Source organism: Triticum urartu, chromosome 6 (genome assembly GCF_003073215.2).
Source record: "Triticum urartu cultivar G1812 chromosome 6, Tu2.1, whole genome shotgun sequence".
NCBI classification, from domain to species: Eukaryota; Viridiplantae; Streptophyta; class Magnoliopsida; order Poales; family Poaceae; genus Triticum; species Triticum urartu.
Window position 1 is genome coordinate 105,325,385 of NC_053027.1, and position 12,914 is coordinate 105,338,298.

Consider the following 12,914-nt stretch of genomic DNA (forward strand, 5'->3'; position numbering starts at 1 on the left):
TTGTATTATAAAAATAATGTGCTAAGCTTTGGTTTTAGGATGATTAGATTCCTTGTTTACTATGTGCAGAACAAAAATAGAAACTTTGGCTGTAGCGCATGATTTTACATTTTTTACTGGAAAGTCAAATAGGTCTGAAACTTTTTGCTCATTACTTATGTATAAATCTTTAAAATTTTCAAATTTATTTTATAATTTTTGGAGATACAGAAGTTTACTAAACCTTCATATTACTACAGACTGTCCTCTTTTAGACAGATTCTGTTTTTCGTCTGTTGTTTGCTTATTTTGATGAATCTATGGGTAGTATCGGGGGGTATGAACCATGGTGAAGTTGGAATACAGTAGATATAGTTCTAATATGAAATTGGAATGAGTTTGAAACAGTACCTAAAGGTAGTGATTTGCTTTATTATACTAACGGATCTCACAAAGTTTTTGTTAAGTTTTTTGTGGATGAAGTGTTCGAAGAACGAGGAGTTACCGATGTGAGAAGAATAAGGAGATGCAAGATCTCAAGATTGGGGATGCCCAAGGCACCCCAAGTAAATATTCTAAGGATACTCAAGCATATAATCTTGGGGATGCCCCGGTTGGCATCCCATCTTTCTTCTTCAACAATTATCGGTATACCTTGGTTTTTGTTTCGTTCACATGATTTGTGTCCTTTGTTTTTTTTGTTCTTCCTTTATGAACCATTCTAGTATGAGATAGACCTTCATTGATTTATAAAATGCTTCATGTGCTTCACTTATATATTTTAAGTATGATCTTATAGAATTGCTCTTTGTGCTTCGCTTAAATCTTTTGAGTATGGTTTTATAGAATGCTTCGTGTGCTTCAGTTATACATTTTGAGCTTGGACATTGGTTAGTTTATATTAATAGTAGAAAGCTCCATGAACTTAACTTATATATTTTGGAGTATGAATAATACTATCATCTAAAGCGGGTTTGGAAGAGTGTCAACTCTGGGAACTAGTGATCCCGCTATTCCGAATGAGAAGAATTTTTTTATGTGGAGAGTAGAAAAATTTCTATGCTTGTAGATCATGAAAAGAATGCTTTATGTGATGGTTATATTGTTGAAATCATTCATGATCTAATGAAAATTATTATTAGGGAGGAATATATGCTTGTAGGAGTTGCAATAATATCAAGTTTCCTCTCTATGTGCTTAAAGTTGTGAAGTTATACTTGTTTTGCCTTCCTATGCTAGTTGATTCTTGTTCCTATAAATTGTGTGCTCACAAAATCCCTAGGAATAGGAAGTGGGTTAGGTTTGAATGTGCTAGTCATATTCTTCATGATGATCTCTTTATGTTTCAATTCTTATCTTTTATGTGAGCATCATTGAAATCATCATGCCTAGCTAAAAGGCATTAAAGAAAAGCGCTTGTTGGGAGACAACCCAATATTTAACCTTACTGTTTTGTGTGTTCTCATGATTAAGCTAATGTATTAATCATGTATTATAGCTTTTGTTTCAATAAAGTGCCAAGTAAGACCTTTGGGAAGGCTTGGGTGAAAGTTAATGTGATCTTGCTGTAAAAAACAGAAACTTTGCGCTCACGAGATTTGCTGCCATTTTTTATTAGAGAGTACGATTAGGTTGATTCTTTTTGAAGAAGATTAATAGACAAATTCCTCAAGTCCACCAATTTATTTCATAATTTTGTGAGTAGCATAAGTATGGTTAGTGTTCAGATCATTACAGACTGTTCTGTTTCTTACAGATTCTGTTTTCATTGCATAGTTTGTTTGTTTTCTAGTTTCTATGACTTATATTTCTCAATATAAATTGTAGAAATGATATGGTACAGTAGGAATTGTGTGAGAACAATTATGAACCTTGTCTTTGACAGTACCAGAGTGAATGGTTTACTCTTTATCATACTAACCTATCTCACGAAGTTCCGTTAAGTTTTGTGTGATTGAAGTTTTCAAGCTTTGGGTGAGATATCGATATGAGGAGAATAAGGAGTGGAAAGAACCTAAGCTTGGGTATTCCCGAGGCACCCCAAGGTAATATTCAAGGAAGACTCAAGCGCCTAAGCTTGGGGATGCCCCGGAAGGCATCCCCTCTTTCGTCTTCAAAACTATCGGTATACCTTACTCGGAGCTATATTTTTATTCGTCACATGATATGTGTTTTGCTTGGAGCGTATTTTCAATTCTAATTGATGTTTGAATAAAATCATTGGATCTGAATTATTAAATGAAAAAGAATCCTCCCATGGCTAGTTAATTATTTGACTACTCGGTGTCCTTCACTATTATCTTTTGGAGTAGTTTGTCATTTACTCACGTGCTTCACGTATATCCTATGAGTAAATGGTTGAATAATTGAATATCATAAATCTGAATTTATGTATTTTTCATATGCTTATACCACGGGGAGTAATGACTTCACATAGAATAAGTATAGGTAGTAAACTTATTGAAAGTTAGCAAACGTAGAATTGGTCACTTGAACAATTCATGAAAGAATATTGAAGGAAGAGAGATTTCACATATAAATATACTATCTTGGACATCTTTTGTACTTGTGAGCACACATTAAAATATGACATGCTAAAAGGTTGATGTCGGACAAGGAAGACAACGTAATGGGTTATGTTTTCTTATATCCGAAATAAAGTATATTGTCTTGGATCATCCAACATGTTGAGCTTGATTTCCCCCCTCATGATAGCCAAATTCTTTGCACCAAGTAGAGATACTACTTGTGCTTCCAAACATTCCTTAAACCAGTTTTGCCATGAGAGTCCACCATACCTACCTATGGATTGAGTAAGATCCTTCAAGTAAGTTGTCATCGGTGCATGCAATAAAAATTGCCCTCTAAATATGTATGATCTATTAATGTGGAGAAAATAAGCTTTATACGATCTTGTGATGAGGAAGAAATAAAAGCGACAGACTGCATAATAAAGGTCCATATCACAAGTGGCAATATAAAGTGACATTCTTTTGCATTAATATTTTGTGCATCCAACCATAAAAGCGCATGACAACCTCTGCTTCCCTCTGCGAAGGGCCTATCTTCTACTTTTATCTTCTACCCTTATGCAAGAGTCATGGTGATCTTCAGCTTTCCTTTTTACATTTTATCCTTTGGCAAGCACATTGTGTTGGAAAGATCCTGATATATATATATATCCAATTGTATGTAAGTTATCATGAACTATTATTGTTGACATTACCCTTGAGGTAAAAGGTTGGGAGGCGAATCTATAAGCCCCTATCTTTCTCTGTGTCCGATTAAAACTTTGAACCCATAAATATCACGTGAGTGTTAGCAATTGCGAAAGATTAAATGATAGTTGAGTATGTGGAGTTTGCTAAACCAAAGCTCTGACATAGACCCTTCCTGAAAATAAGATGAATTGCAATTGTTTGATGACTGAGAATATAGTTTGTTAGTTTCAAGAAAGTTTATGATCTATACTTTAACATGTGAATAGCTTGTTACTTGATCATGCAAAGTTTTATGAATATGAGCTACTGTTATGATATATAATGATGTTATAAAAAGTGATTGAAACTATCAGTGATGAAACGTATGCACTTGCTAGCATTCACACTTCATAAATTATTTCTCTTATCATTTACCTACTCGATGACGAGCAGGAATTGAGCTTGGGGATGCTGATACGTCTCCAACGTATCTATAATTTATGAAGTATTCATGCTATTATATTATCAACCTTGGATGTTTTATATGCATTTATACGCTATTCTATATGATTTTTTGGGACTAACCTATTAACCTAGTGCCCAGTGCCAGTTTATGCTTTTTCCTTGTTTTTGAGTTTTACAGAAAAGGAATATCAAACGGAGTCCAATTGACGTGCGAATTTTTGATGATTTTTTATGGACCAAAAGAAGACCCCGGAGTAAAAGAGTTAGGCCAGGAGAGTCCCGAGGCGTCCACGAGGGTGGGCCCCCCCCCAGGCGTGTGGTCCTGCCTCGTGGATGCCTCAGGCACCTCCTTGACGTTAGACTGACGCCAAAAGTTCCTATAAATATAGAAACCTAGGAAAATTAACCTAGATCGGGAGTTCCGCCGCCAGAAGCCTCCGTAGCCACCGAAAACTAATCTAGGCCCTCTCTGGCACCCTGCCGGAGGGGGCCATCATCACCGGAGGGCATGGAGGAGGATCCCGAAGGGGCCATCATCACCATGAAGGCCAAGGACCAGAGGGAGAACCTCTCCCCATCTAGGGGGGAGGCCATGGAGGAGTTACAAGGGGGAGAACCTCTCCTCCTCTCTCTCGGTGGCACCGGAGTGTCATCGGGAGGGGAATCATCGTCGCGGTGATCTTCTTCATCAACATCATCATCATCATCGCCATCCTCATCTCTTTTACGCGGTCCACTCCCCCGCACCCTGCTGTAATCCCTACTTGAACATGGTGCTTTATGCCACATATGATGATCCAATGATGTGTTGCCATCCTATGATGTTTTGAGTAGATATCCTTTGTCTTTGGGTTGATTGATGATCTAGATTTGTATGAGTTGTATGTTTTACTTTTGTGGTGTCCTATGGTGCCCTCCGTGTGACGCAAGCGTGAGGGGTTTCCGCTGTAGGGTGTTGCAATACATTCATGATTCGCTTATAGTGGGTTGGTGAGTGACTGAAACACAAACCCGAGTAAGGGGGTTGTTGCGTATGGGATTAAAGAGCACTTGATGCTTTAATGCTATGGTTGGGTTTTACCTTAATGATCTTTAGTAGTTGTGGATGCTTGCTAGAGTTCCAATCATAAGTGCATATGATCCAAGTAGAGAAAGTATGTTAGCTTATGCCTCTCCCTCATATGAAACTGCAATAGTGATTACCGGTCTTGTTAACGATTGCCTAGGACAATTCCGCACACCGATCCACCATTATTCCACACTCGCTATTTATAATATTTAGTGATATATTCTAACTTCATGATAACAGCACCTACTTTTATATTTTAGCTCTCCGATATCATACAAAGTTATCCTCTTCATACCCTGGTGTACGTAGAGTCGTATCAGTGGCAGATAGGGCTTGAGAGAATATTGATCTTACCTTTAGCTCCTTGTGGGGTCGACACTCCATACTTATCACTTCCACCTTTGGAAATTGCTACGATGATTCCTTGCACTTGGGGATTATCAGACGCCCACGTCCAATCAGTCGCCACGCGCCGACCGTGGCCGCGGGCTGATGGGGCCCGTGGCGCTCCGCGCTTGACCTTTGGCTTCGCCTCGAAGCCAAGCCTGGGCGCGCCTTGGGCTCGGGGGCTACTGTCGGCATTCTGGGAATGGGGGTCCCCAGACTTGCCTGTGTGCGGCCCGCAGCGTGGCTCCACCAGCGGCCCTGTACGGCCCATATTCACCAGCAAACATTCAAGACCCTCGCGAGGCGAATGACGCAAGACCTCCTCAGGGACGGCCTCACCAGGCTGGCTCGTGAGGGGCGAAGAGATCAAGGCAAGGGGCACCTCATGAGGTTTCTGTGATGCAAGCCATGATGACTGGAGCCAGGCGGGCGCCAGCGCGCGTAGTGTCCTTGTTTCCTCTTTGGTGCTAAAGGGGCAAGCGCGGACGAGGAGTCCCGAGGCATCAGGTAAAGGTTTCCATATCGGTGCAACAAGACCAAGACCAGCAGGACGGTAGGACGGAGGTCACCGTGGAGCCCAAGACGGCGTCACCACCAGAGCCTTTGGTAGGCAAAGACTACTTTTGTCAGGATAGCTTGTACTAGTTGTGTCCCTTCGAATTTGGCCGTTGTGGGATCCCTTCCCGCTCAATATTTGGGAAGAGGACCAGGGCCTCTATAAATAGGACTAGCCACCACCATAGGGAGGCATCTGATTCGGACCAAGAGCGGATCCATATCATCCCCAACCACTCAAGTTCACTAAGCACAAGAACACCTCTCCTCACGAGGCTGTTCTTCCCTTGTAACTGTTCATCCTCATCCCAAGAGGCAATCCACCACACCACACTAGAGTAGGGTATTACACCACAACGGTGGCCCGAACCAGTATAAATCTTGTGTCTCATGTTCTTTCGGTTCATCGAGCTAGGCCATCAGATCGTAGAGTGTGCGAGCTAGAGAGGGGGAGAGATCTTTGTGCACACCCCAATGTTCGAACCTCAAGGGTTTTGCCGGAACCTGAAATCCGACACTCTCTGACGAACTCGCTACTGCTGGTAAACCCCTCATAGAGGGTGAGCTCATCTCGCTCATCATTGCGGGTCTGGACATGGACTACCAGCCCCTGATTTATGCTCTTGATGTTCGCACCATGCCCCTATCTGTAGATGACCTCTTCTGCATTGTGGCCAATTTTGATCAGCCCATCGAGATGTTTCAGGGCATAGGAGCAGGCGCCTTCAAATCATCTGCCAACACTGCTACCCGAGGTCATGGGGGTTCCTTCAAAGGCTACCGCAAGAATGGTGGCGGTGGCGGCAGGGGAGGTTGATCTCATGGTGGCAATGGTGGCGTCAACAACTATGACAACAACTACTACAATAAGTCCGGCGGCTGTGGTGATGGCGGCCTGCACTACCAATCTGGTCGACAGAACAGTGGCACAACAACAACTTTGGTAAAATAATAGGCATCCCTTCTACAACAACAATAGGGGGCACCCCTTCCAAGGTTATGAGGAATATGAAAACAAGTGTCAGATTTGTAAGAAAAATAATCATATCACGAAAGATTGTGATTGGCGCTATGCTGAAAACAATTCTCAGCGAAAAAAAGTTGTAGTAGGTGCAGACATGTCATATGGAGTTGACACAAATTGGTATGTCGACTTCGGCGCCACCGAACAGATCACCAATGAGCTCGAGAAGGTGACCATGAGCGAGAAGTATCGTGGCGACGATCAAGTCCATAATGCAAACGGTGAAGGTATGAAGATAAATCATATGCAATTATCACCACCCCTCATCGTGATATTCACCTTAAAAATGTCTTGCATGTTCCAGAAACCTCAAAGAACCTTCTTTCTATTCATCGTATTGCCATAGATAAGAAAGTTTTTCTAGAGTTTCACCCATATTATTTTTGATTCATGTGGCACCCCGGCTCAGAGAAAACCGGAACGCCCCATATTCCAGCCCAGAGATCGAGGAGAAGTCTTCTGGAATATGGCACTGCTTAGTATAGAACAAACTAGCTCTCTATTACAACACGAATATGAATACAAGGGTTCCGATATTACAATGACTAACATCGGCATGGCGACACTATGCCAACCACGGTTGCTCTATACAAGCAGCAGAACAACTCAAAGCAGCGGAATAACTCTAGCAGCGGAACAACGACGGTGGTGAACTCCATTTCACAGGGACTCTGGCTGGAACGCTTATCCTAGATCGCAAACAAAGAATTCACAGCAAACAAGCATTCAAATCCGGCATGACCTGCAAACTGGCATGACACGCCAGGTCAGTACATTGAATGTACTTGCAAGCCCACAATAACCAGAAGCATTTAAGACAACAACAGCATGGCAATTACAGGTTAAGCAGGAATTATCATGAGATCATCAGAATAACATGGCATGAACAACATGAACATGATACAGATAGAACAACATGAGCATGGCATGAACATATAGATCTGATGCTACTAGCATGCAACATGATGACACTACATGCACCATTTATTCTGTTCGGGTTGCCTCGTAACCATCACATGCATCACTTACCAACCTCGGACATTACACGATCATCTCAGGATCAAATCAAGCTTGGTATAAACAATACCGTAGTAATTATTAAATGACCACAAGGAGCTTGATCTTTACCCACGATTCTCGCACAACATCACGAATATCCAACCACTCAGTATCCTTGATACAACGGTGATCATTCCGGCGATCACAACCATGACCAACACTTGGTCTCAAACTGTGATCCTTCCGGCGATCACAACCAACTTATCATAAACAGTGATCCTTCCGGCGATCACAACCAACTTATCTCAAACCGTGATCCTTCCGGCGATCACCACCAACTTATCGAACCGGGGTTGTCATTAATCAAGTTATTATTAATACTATTGACTCACGGTGGGACCGACACGAACTGGGCCCTTATCCGCCGGCGCGGCTATCGATAGATTTAATATACACTCTGCAGAGGTAGCACACTGTACCCACACCACGAAACCCATGGCCTCGCACTCCCATTAGGGTGGACCAACGGCGTTCCGACAGAACCGGTCTACTTCCATGACACTCTCTCGGCCACTCTGACCCAATCACCAATGGGCTAGTCCTGGGTGGCCCCGTGTCTACCAAAGACACACCGACCACCGTCATGGCAAAAACGATCCCACTTGGGGACAAAAGCGCTTATCATCCAAACTACGGGCACACAAGGTTATGTCCGCCTACCTGATCAGGGTAAGCACGCCCATAACCTTCCCTAGTTGGAGGCACCGGCGGGAGGCACGACAATAGACCCAGTTAGGACCTTCCCATATCGGCAAGTGCGGTTGCACTGGTCAGTTTCGATATGGTGGCACCATGACTCAGCCAACAGTTGTTCAAGTTCAATTTAATCCGGTTAAACTTGAATGCAAAATGCTGAGCCATGATAAAATAACATGATGCAATTACAATGCATGAGCATGATATCAACATAATCATGAGAGAACCACATAACTATCCACCATATCAACAATGAATTATATCCAACGAAACATGGCATACGGACTAGCATGAACATCATAAGTACATACTTCTATGAAACATAGCATGACCATTAGCATCAACAATAAATATCATGCAAGAACATATCAACAATGCCACCATGCAAGCATTTAACCAACTAGATACAATGGGACATGCATAACAACGGTACTCGGGACCGACGGCAGTCATGCACTGAAGACCATTACCAACATCAATATGTACTACTAGCAAGCATAAGCATATGAGAGGAATACTAACAACTAGTAGGGCATGACAAATCCGGTGCATAACAACATAGCAAGAAAGTAAGCATTTATCCATAAGCATTACCGAGACAACTATAACCATATTTTAAACAAGCAATCATTTAATAAATGTTCAAGTTGAAAACCATGGCTACTACATGAACATCATGCAAGTGGGTATTGTGGCTTTCCTGGGGATGAAGAAGGCACCGGGGAGAAGTGTGGTGAAGCCGCGGAAAGATTTGCCGGAAACAGTTCTCTCTCGGAGGGGCTGTTTACGTGCAAGGGCAAAAAGGTCATTTTCACAGTGTCAAACCATAGTGAAAATGAAACCAACAGAACGGGCTCGACGAGACGAATAAATGGGCTTTGGAATCACCTCATTTGGAGTTGTGAGCAAAAAATTATAAGGGTTTTTCTTCCAGGGACTTATCTGTAATAAAATCATCACAAACAGGCCCTCAGCAGGAAAAACAGAATGCGCCTTTTCTGAAAATACGTTTTCCAGAAGGGAAAACGCATTCTCGCACGACGAAGAAGTTGATTACGCTTTTGTTAAGCGAAAACGTACTCCACAGAGTACGCCTCCACTCAACCACGTTAGCAGGCCGGCCCGGTCAGCGCAGAGAGGCCGACAGGCGGGGCCCAGGGACGGGGTCAACGTCGTCTTCGCCTCGCCCGCAGTCCAGAAGGAGGTCGCCGGCGCGGGGGCTCGTCCGGCCGGCTCCGGCCATCCCCCGCCTCGCTCGACCTATGGGCGAGCTCAGCAGGAGTGGCTGCACCCGTCTGCGGAGAGCACGGGCTCCGGGGAGGACCGAGGCGAGAGGGAGCGAGGACATGGCGGACGGTGGCGACGGGCACCGACGGGGCTCACGGCCAACAGCCACCAGAGGAGGAGGGAGGGGGCTCGGGCGGCTCCGGGGTGTGGATGGGGGCCTCTGGAGGTGGAATCAGGAGGGGAGGAGATCAGGGCTGCTCGGATTCGAGCGGAGCACCGCGGCGGCTACGGTGGCCATGGGCAGCGAAGAGAGCTCTTTAAGCTCGGGAGAGTGATTGGGGAGGGAGCTGGGAGTGAGGGAAGGCTTCTGGTGTGCTCAAGGCTCGAGGAAGGCCTATATATAGCCGGGCAAGGGAGTATCGCGCTGGCGTCGCTGCGGACGCGTGGCCGGCGCGCGCTCGAGCTTGGGGGAAGGCGACGGGGAGACGTAGGGAGGAGCCCACAGGGCAGAGGGAGCCCACGGAGCACAGGGGGAAGAAGACAGCGACGAACAGAGCCAAATGGCCACTGTTCTCTTGTGGTCACGCGGCGGTGAGCGTCGGTGAGCAAGCGGACGGAGGGGGAGAGGGGTCCAGTAAGTGGGCGACGAGGAGGGCTACCTCCTGGACACGCTCACGCGCGCGAAGCCGACGAGAGGGGGAGGGGCCCGAGCAAGAAATCATCCAGCTCGCGTTCATGGCATGTCAAAGAGGTGGTCACCGCGCGCACTGGTGCACACAGCACACAGCCGGCCAAACAATGTCTGGGAGTTTGTCCTTCCTGAGGAGGTTGCAACTGCGGTGGTAGTTTGGCTAAAAGTGACATGGTTAAATGGTAGTTAACACCTTAAGTTTACTGCAGTAAACTTGACTAGGCACTGCTGATCAACAGGAAGGGGTTTGGAAGCAAAGGAGTTGTCTGGTAGTTTTAAGGTAAGAAGGACTTTCACCCTGGTAGCTTTGAGGGGATTAGGATCAAGATTTAATATAGTTGCTTTGCAACTGCCAAATATGGTCAGAAATGAGATTTGGATGATGCACTCACATGGAGTGTCAAATTGATCTCAAATTTGGCAAGGCTTAATGATTTGGTCATAGTAAGATGCTGTAAAAATTTCATACCAAATGGATAAGCCAAAGTGGTACTTGCTTCACAAACATCTTTACTGAACAGAATCTTGCAAGAATTTTGGAGAATTATTGGCTAGGTGAAATGGTGCCAAATTTGGTGGAGAGCTGTTATTTGGGTAGGAGAATAATCTGGTATTTTCTCAGAATTAATGAAGCAATATAAACTGCACTTGCTTCACAACCTGAAAATATTGCCAGAATCAAAGATTTGGTCCTGTGCTCAAATAGATCAAAGGATGGAGCTGAAATTTGGAGAAGGCTAATTATATGAACACATGAAGATTCATGCCAAATTTCAACTCATTTGAATGCTCCTAGCTAGTACTTCCTTCACGGGGGCTTCTGTTTGATAGAAACTTTGAAAAATCACTGAGGAAGATTGGCTTGGAAAATAAAGTTGAATTTTGGCATGTGGCAATGAAGGTCTCCAAGGAGTTTGGGGTCAATTGGGAAAAGGAAAATAGCACTTGCTTCACAATGTGCCATTTAGGGCAGAATAGGAAATGAATTATTTGAGCATGATGATAAACATGAAAAATGAAATATTTTCCATATTTGAGAAATATATGACCCAAAAAATTTATGAGAATTATTTGGGGATTTTAAGAGTGATGAACTAAAGGTTGCTTCACAACCTAGGGCAATTTGAGTTATTCCTTTAATAAAAAAGGAATATTCCCAATGAAAAGAATATTGGGATTTTGGCTAGGATGAAAAATGATAGGGTCTAGGAAAAGATTTGGGTATGACAAGCCACTCTGGAAGCAAACAAGAGGGCATCTTCTTCAGTTTCCAGACCACATAGCCACAGAAAAAGGAAACTCAAGCAAAAACCTTAGAAAAACAAAAGAAAAAGAAAGGGCCAAAAATCAGGCTGTCACAATTCGTGATCAGGCCACGGGGAAAATTCTCTACCGAGGTAGATGTGTGCATGGTCTTTACCCGTTGATTCCCCAATTTAGAAGATTCAATAAACAAGTCTGTGGTGTCATCAAAATCTCTTCGGAACAGTGGCATACACATTGAGGCATCCTTCTTTTTTTATTGTTCAAGAAGTTCTTAGAAATAATAACCTCCCATGTGTTGGTGAGCGTAGTGTTGAAACTATTTGTGATTCTTGTCAACAAGCTAACTCTCATCAGTTGCCATATCCTGTGTCTACTAGTATTTCTACCCGGCCTTTACAACTTATTTTTTCTGATGTATGGGGCCATGCTCCTACTTATGTTGGTAGATATACTTACTATGTTAGCTTCATCGACGATTACAGTAAATTCACTTGGATATATCTTCTCAAAAAATGTTCCGATGTGTTCCAAGTTTTTCAACACTTTCAAGCACTTGTTGAACGTAAATTTACTAGCAAGATCATCTTTGTCCAATCTGATTGGGTGGCGAATGTGAGAAATTAAACTCTTTCTTTCAAGGCTTGGGGAACTCTCATCATGTTTCTTGCCCTCATGCACATCAACAAAATGGATGGCTGAACTTAAACATAGGCATATTGTTGAAATTTTCCTAGCTCTTCTTACCGGAGCTTCTATGCCCCTTAAATTTTGGGATGAAGAATTCCTCACCATCGTTCATCTCATAAATATGCTTCCTAGTCGTGTTATTGATAATGACAGTCCTATGCATAGGCTTCTTAATACTCGACCAGATTATCAATCCCTTCGTGTCTTTGGTTGTGCGTGTTGGCCCCAGGGGCGGAGACAGGGGTGAACAGGGGCTAGACCCCCCCCCCAACGATCGGACCCCCTCAATGTCTCACGGGCTATCCTAGTAGTATTATGCTAATATTTGTGCTAATTGGCCGGAGATAATGACAACTTATTTAGCAATTGAGCCCAAACATAGCGCTAATGTATTGACCATGCAAACCGAAGCAAACCGAAGCCCAAATAGTAGCCCATCCGTAGAGGCAGGAGGCCTACAAGTCTATCTTTCTGTAAGTCTGTGCGTCTAATCCAAGATCGATCTCCCAATCGCTAATCGCTAGGGTTTCTTGCCGCCGATATGGCTCGTTGCACCCCCAATCCCGATCGCCAACCGGCAGGCGCTTCTCCCGTCACCGGCGTTAGGAG

General features: G+C 43.8%; 1 long non-coding RNA gene across 1 annotated transcript; it reads right to left on the bottom strand.

Moving 5' to 3' along the window:
• Positions 1-7,159: 7,159 nt before the first annotated feature.
• LOC125517356 lies at positions 7,160-10,108 on the bottom strand. The gene is made up of 2 exons (XR_007287563.1): positions 9,323-10,108; positions 7,160-9,214 (listed from the first exon to the last, which is right to left on the bottom strand). It is a non-coding gene; the product is annotated as an uncharacterized LOC125517356 (long non-coding RNA).
• Positions 10,109-12,914: the final 2,806 nt, after the last annotated feature.